Genomic DNA, 8,082 nt, shown 5'->3' with positions numbered 1-8,082 from the left:
GTTAAAATGTTTGAAATAAACAATTATGAAGAGGGAATAAATAGTGAAAGACTGACTATAAATTTATTTTAAAAATAAACACCTACACAAATACACAGAATGTGATGGTGGGATGTATGGCATTAACTGCCATCAAGTCTGTGGTCACTGCCTAGATTATGAGCAATGCCATCATATCAACGGTACTTGTTTACAAGGGTGTTCTAAAGGATACAAGGGATCTCTCTGCAAAGCTGGTATGGTATTTACATCCTTCCTTCCTCCTAAAACCTTGTAAAAATATTTTGAAAGGGATTTAAGGTTTCCCCCCATCACAAATGTTTGTACATCCAGATGTAAGACAAAACAATACACAGATAAACAGCAACACAGAAACTTGTTCTGAATGCATTTTTTTATTTTTTTTATTTGTTCATAATCTATTATGGTAGATATTCAAAAAATGATTTTTCATTTACTCTATTGGATTAGCGAAACATAATTCTTATCTACGATAAAAAAATTAAGAAAAGATATCAATAGTTTTAAATTAGTAGTTTTCTTTTTCTTTAATCATTGTCCATTGTACTAGAAAAAAAGGTTTTCGGAAGATAGGTTAAAAAAAAAACAGAGAAAAAAAATTCGTTTTGACCTTGTTTGTACAAAAAAGGGGAATGTCAGTAATTAGTTCCATCTTTACAAGAGTGTCAAGGTGGATCTTACGGTCAAAACTGCAATGAAAGCTGTGGACATTGCATGAACAATGCCACATGTGACCACATCAACGGTACATGCCCAAGGAGGTGTTCTGTAGGGTACGACGGGCCTCTATGTACAAATGGTATGAATACTTTTAATATCTTAATATTTTGTAGAAATAAAATATATATCATGTCTTTTAATGCGTATAATAACTCTTTAAGGATAAAATTCGGATAACTGAAAATAAGTGTGCAAAGAAAATTGTACTAAGGGATGGCGTGTAAAGGGTATTTTTTTCCTATATGCCAATACGGTAATAAGTTCGTATCTTTATTAAAATCTCTACATGTATATATCATAAAAGCCTGTTATGTTCCTTGTTTTCCGGGAAAGTTACTGTAATCGAATAAACAATTCTTTCATCTCTTAATTGAATAAGAGGAAAGTGCAAAATGCTGCAAATGCTTTATCATTTCAAATTTTTGGAATATTGAAATCAAATGAATACTAGAAATCGACGGAGATTTAAAAAAGCCTGATATTTTTAGGCATTTAGGAAGTGTAAAATTTATATCCGAAGCATATTTAGCTTTCCTATACTGTAATCCTTGTAGACTGGATATAACATGAATATATTATAATCATTTCATTGCATTTTTGATAAGGATAAACCAAAAAGAATAAATTTGTTTTTGTCGTGTTGAGCCTAAATCACTTTGATAATTGATTTTGATCATAAATGCGCCAGATGAGTTAAGGTCCTCTGACCTATTGTTCATTTTGTAGTCTGTAGATCATCGTACTGGGGAATCAATTGTAAAGAGCGTTGTAGTACAGAGTGTGTCAGCCAAACTTGTCATTCCGAGACAGGACATTGTGTATCATACGAACAGGTGAGGTAAAATATAAATAAATAAACAGAGGAAGTGGCAACATTAAAATATTTTTTTAATATGTGAACGTTCGCTTCATGTTATGATAAACAATAAAAACACAATACAGTTGCAAATTTTCTACATATAAATAACCAGTTTTCTTTTCGTCCAATTTTTGAAGTCACAGTCTTGCGACACATGTAAGATTGACTACACAATAACCATTACAAGTGTGACTGTCTCTGTACTAATTGTTCTGATGGGAAGTGCCCTTAACTTTTACATCTGGAGGAAAATGCAACGCAAGTTTTTATTTTCTTTAATTCCGCCTATTTTGTCATAATCTGTCTTTAAATATCTATTCATTAATTTTATTATACAAGTATAACATTATTACATTATCAAAGTTTTCACTGATGTAAATCGAAGTTTTTATCATAATCAAGTAGTTTCTATGATTTCACGTTATTCGTATTAAATATTAATAATTGCATTTAAGAATCTCTAATAAGGATCACTTAATGTTCAAAGCCATTAGTCTTTATTATCTGTACTTATTTTGCATGTGATACTCTCTCAGTATGAATAAAATACATTGGGAAGATGTTAATCAAACAAATCATTGAATTGGACAAGTGGAAACGCAATGTTCTGATTAAAAAAAAACAAACCTTTCCGTATTTTTTTTTTACACATGCGAAAATGTAACAGAAAAGAATTACATCATTTTTTTCCAAATAACCCATTCAAATAAAACACAGACTGAAATATTTCCACAAAATATTTTCTAAATCTAATTAGAGTTTGGTAAAACAATGATAAATACGCTATAATTACAAAACCTGGGTTTTGATTTATTTTGAATATACTGGTAATTTCTCTCATAACTCGCATATTAAGCTCTCCTTTATTTTCTTTTGATTTCTTTATTAAAAAAATCCTTGAATGAGAAAATTGTCTAATTTATTATTTAACTATTCAATTAAAAGTAATCATTTTTCACACACATGATGTGTTGGTAAGACAAAAATTGATAGACTAAGAAGGTTGGCAAAACTGTTAAGAATTGCTACATTTACTTTATCTTTCTGTAATGTAACTTTTCTTTTACAGAAAAAGGGACAGTTTTGGACACCCAGAATGAGAAAGTGTATTACAACGAATTTTCAGCTGTTGATTCAAGAGGTAATATCAAATATAGATAACTAGGTGTAATTTTAATAATGAAGACACGATATGTTGAACAGTTTAACGGCGATTATTCCAATTGTTTTTCAATTCCATGTCTACAACATCGAATGGAGTAAAAATTAAACAACAAATAATACAGTTGTATTTGAAATCAACTTATCAAAAGCTTATGTAATGTTAAAAGTTTCCATTACAATTATATTATGGGAGATTATTATATTCAAGCCGTCTACAAATGCCACGAACTGTAGGGGAACATATTTTAGAACTACAATCTGTATGTAATGCTGTTGTTACCAAAGGAAAATGTCAAAAGTATGTTTTAAAACAAAATCTGTTCGTGAAACACTATGCCCACAATTCTGGAGGGGGATGTAGACTGAAGAGGTATATACATTTGTACTTACCCTGAACAGCGCAATAGTTGTACCTTATGTTAAAGTTGACAAACAGACAGACGGGACAAAACAATGCCCCCACGATCTTTCGATCCGGGAGCATAAAAGTATAAACTTTTTCGGAAAGGTAGTAATTTTTAGTTTTTTTTAATTTGCAGATAAACAAAGTGGGCAAGATGTGTATGTATTGTTTTGCTCCCTTATTTAATTATTTGTTACTCAAATCATTCTTACTTTAAGATTGACGTCTTTATGCAAAAATCATTTTCTAATCGAATAGGGTTACTTCCCCGTATGCAGAACTTAGTGAACTCGACCACCAAAACACTTATGAAGAACTTCACCAATATGAAAAAACAGACGGAAAATTGTAGATGTAGATGTACGCATTGCTGATGTTAATATTTAAATGTAGAACTCACGTTCATCTCTAGATTTATTTACATAGACTTTTTTGATTGTTTAATATCAATACATATTCTTGTCTCTTACAAATGTATCGAGAGGACTTGCACTAGACAAAACACTACTCTGGCTCTTACAGTCATTTTATAACATGTACATAAGATAATCACAGTCGGCACAATATCGAGCAGAAGATAGTATACATGTACTTAGACAACAGAAGAAATGCTTACCAAAGGGAGATAATATTTATACTTTCATTTGCGATGCACTGTAAAGAAGTTTAAACAGAGACAGTCAAAACATGATATAATTATAAACTTGATTTTTTATGTCCCCTCTTTAATCACGGAAAAAGTGAATTGGCATTTGTTTTTCTCAAAATCTGGAAACATGGAAAATATGTGTGATGTTTACTCATTGCTTTACAAATACCACATTTGGACCAAAAGTCTCATGACGCGTCATATTTATTTAACATTGCTTATATCGTTATATTCTTATGTTAAGGGATAAGCTTTGGGTCCATTTTGAAGTAAAACCTCAGGATATGTATATGTGTTTTAGAGAATCAAGATTGTCATAGTTTTTTCCAAATTATACTGTGTCTTATTCTATTTTATGTCAAAGTTATTTGAAATTTTTTCAAACATCTAAACTACAAACAAATACCTTTTATAGCACGTTATGGAGGGAGAATGATTCCCTCTTTAATGCTCTTTATAAACTTTTTATACCTATCAAAATTATCACATTATTCTTGAAATTGTACACCGTCTAAGCATATAACGAGCCAGGGATATTTGATAATCACATTGAATTCCACCGTTTAATGTATTCATATAAAATGTGAGCAGATTGTACAGTGTATAAAGCACGTAATTGAAATTAATATCACTCTTTTTTTATACATTATAAAAAAATTATATGTTGTTTTATTATTACACAGCTACTTTTTTTTAAAGGAATTTTAATATAATTTCATATTTGATGCGTGTTTGAATACTCATATTCTTGGAAGAATGCAATGAATTTGATTTCCCATATTAACCTCAATATGGCTTATCCGCCCCTTGATAGAATATTTTGGAATTACATTGAAATGTCCATGATATAAAATTACCATTCGATCTTCTATAAAATTGTATTATGCGGGTTACAAGGAAACTTTGTTTGTTACTTAAACTCAGTCGAATATATTGTGACCGATTAATATATAAGAGTTCATGAGTAGTTCTGGCAGTGACTATGGTTATGTAAATATGGAACATACATGTACAAAGCCGAGGAATAGAAAATGTACTTATAAATATGCTATACTTTAAATTCTCTTAAAAGAACATGTAGAATTTAATTTTTACAAAAATTAGAAACATATTCCAAGTGACAATAATATAGAGAATCAACTTTTTACAAAAGATATAGAAAAACAGTTCATAATTATTTGCATGTCACAAGTATAATTGTTGTTTTTCTCATTTAATACTTTATAAATAAGGAATTAAAACTGAAACAGATTTTGAGTATTATTTCTAGCTTTATATCTCAGGCAAATATGTAAATCATTGTATACTTACATGTATGAGTAAAAAAAGTTGTTATAATCCTAACTAGAGGTACTGTGAACAATGAGCTCACTAAATGATACCCCCCGCCTTCAATTTGATTATAACGTCACGTCCATGTTTTGCTGTTGCCGGACAACCCAAAATATGTGTCGGATCAAAAAATAAAATAGGAGGTGCACAAAGGAATATTTGTAATAAAGATTTTGTGAAAGTTTAATTAAATTACATAATTAAATAAAAGGAGTAGCGGATAAGAGATGGGTACCCCAAAACGTAACAGACGTACAGACGGACGGACGGACATACCGATTACAGTATACCCTTCCATTTTTCAAGCAGGGTATATGATAAAAATTGCACATTAAAAACTTTAGAAAGTTTTTTAAAAAACGAAGGGTGGCACAGGTTTTGTCGGTCTCTGCTTTGAGTGCAGAGCAAAATAAAACAAAGATAAACACAAACAATAATATAACTTTGTTCCAATGCTTTATTACGAAAATGTTTAACGTAATGTCCCAAGGAATGTTATTGTCCCTGAATTTTTTAAGGAAAATACAATTTTCAATCCAATCACCCGATTTTGTTTACAATTTTTAATTTAATTAAGAGTGAGTTACCTGTATAAACTTCAAATTAATTGCGTTGTGTTTTGTTGAGGGAAATATAATCCTAATATGTTAAACGTACGTTAATGATTTTAATTTGTTTTTTATTTTAGTTTACATTTAATGAGAGCTTCTGACTTTCTTCAGATAAATATAAATGTAATAAAATTATTTTTATATTCACAACTTTTCATTAAAATATTACTCACTTTACTAAAGTAAAATGCCATCACTTGCTTGTTCTTGTCGCTTAAACCACTTGAAGAAAACAAAACTAGAGTTACTGTGAGCAATGAGCTCACTAAATGATACGCCCCGCCTTCCATATGTATATAAATTGCAGTGTCAATGTTTTGCTATGGGGAGCCCAAAATATGCGTCGGATAAAAAAATAAACAAGCTAATTCAGAGAATTTGTGTCCCCCGCCTAGGGAAAAAGTAAACCATGTGCAATGTGCAGTTCGGGGGGGGGGGGTCGGATCCCCTTGACTGAATTTGTAGAATTATTAAATTTATACTGAAGCAAATAAAATATGTCAATATGGATATAAAGGTTTGATTGATTATTCTTTATTATGTGTGTAGAAAATTCTTTTTAAATGGAAAATTTATCACAATGTTATGATGATTTTATGAGTTTGTACAAGCCAGACCTCATAAATTATTTTTCATTTCACATGCTGAATACTACCATTTAGTAAAATAAAAAGTATTTCGAAAAAAAAAAATCGGATTTTCCGGGATGCGAAACCTGGCCCTCTCACATGTGAAACGAGAGACATACCACTAGTCCACAGCACCGCTTTAACTTAGCTAAAATTATTTACAAACATTAAGTCACATACATGCATATATTCACGTTCGATGTATTGTCAAAATTTTACACAACGCATGGTGTCTAATTTAACCTTTATTAAACAGTTCTAATAGATGTAATAAGAATAAACAGTCAGCCGAGAACCTGTTTTATACGTAATAACTCTCCTTCATGCCCCTGTGCTAAAAATAGCGACATGTAATACAATAAATACTAATAAAACAAACGAGGCGGGACACTTTGAGAGGGGTAAGAGAGGTCCTAGGGACTTTTGGTATAAAATTACTTTGGAAAAGCTCAAAATCCTCTTGAAATATCGCCCGAAAACGATAGTGTTACACACAGACGGAATGTATACATTTATGACCTTGAACTTTGACCTTTTGACCTCAAAATCACTAGGGGTTTTCTTTAGGCCACAAGGAGTTGTTTTGTAAATTTTCATTGCAAAAGCTCAAACGGTTCTCGAGACATCGCGCGGAAACGAAAGTGTTATTACAGAGAGAATTTGCAAATTTATTACCTTTGACCTTTTGACCTCAAAATCAATAGGGGTCTTTTTAGTCCATAGGGAGTTGCTATGCAAAATTTCATCGCAAAAAATCAAAGGGTTTTCGAGATATCATGTGGAAACGAAAGCTTTACAGACAGACAGAAGGACGGACGGACAGACCCAAATTAATATCCCCAACTTTTCAAGCGGGGGACAAATAGGAGGTGCACAATGACAATATGTAATAAAGATTTTGTGAAAGTTTCATCAAATTTTAGTCAGTGGTATGAGAGGAGTTGCGGATAAGAGATGTGTACCCAAAAGCGTAACAGACAGACGGACATACCGATTACAGTATACCCTCCCACTTTTCAAGCGGGGGGTATAAAAATAAGCTGAGTGAAGATGTCATTTTTTGCCAGGATAAATGACAAGCTAGTGTAACAAAAGAATGTACAATGTATTATAACTCACAATAGTACATTTTAAGCTTGGATAAGGTCAATGATGAAAAATTTCAATTTAGATATGTTACATTGCATTCTAGTACTTATACATTGTATTGTGTATATAATGTGTATATTATGCTTACAAAGGACAAGATATTCTCTCATACTCCTCTCATACCACTGATATTCTAGTGCTTATACATTGTATTGTATATATAATGTGTATATTATGCTTACAAAGGACAAGATATTTTAGGACTCGTTATTGGCTTGTGATTTTCAGTGTCTAGTATAATAATGCAACAGTTTATCAGTAAAAACCTGTTTCCATCCCTATCACAAAAAAGACTTTTAGTTTAACGTTTTGGATTACGAGTAAACAGCGGTCAAAGAGAGATCAGAAAAAAGGTCGAATTTTCTAACATTTATGCAACTTTTCATCGATTCACAGCACATTTTGTTTTGGAAATTTCATGCGAGAACAAGCTTGGGTATCTACCAAAGGATGACTATTTTTTTAGAATCTGCGAAATTTGCGTTGAAATAAACTTTCAAAACAGACATTTTTCTTTCAATTAAAAGAATGATCTACGTCTTATC

General features: G+C 31.2%; 1 long non-coding RNA gene across 1 annotated transcript; it reads left to right on the top strand.

The window, feature by feature from the left end:
- Window positions 1–2,636: 2,636 nt before the first annotated feature.
- LOC134270381 (uncharacterized) lies at window positions 2,637–3,786 on the top strand. Its single transcript, XR_009992795.1, has 3 exons — window positions 2,637–2,741; window positions 3,304–3,325; window positions 3,426–3,786. It is a non-coding gene; the product is annotated as an uncharacterized LOC134270381 (long non-coding RNA).
- The last annotated feature ends 4,296 nt before the right edge of the window (window positions 3,787–8,082 follow it).

Source organism: Saccostrea cucullata, unplaced genomic scaffold (assembly GCF_032062105.1).
Source record: "Saccostrea cucullata isolate Sc308-1 unplaced genomic scaffold, CSIRO_AGI_Scuc_v1 ctg3337, whole genome shotgun sequence".
NCBI classification, from domain to species: Eukaryota; Metazoa; Mollusca; class Bivalvia; order Ostreida; family Ostreidae; genus Saccostrea; species Saccostrea cuccullata.
This window is presented reverse-complemented; position numbering and strand designations above follow the sequence as displayed.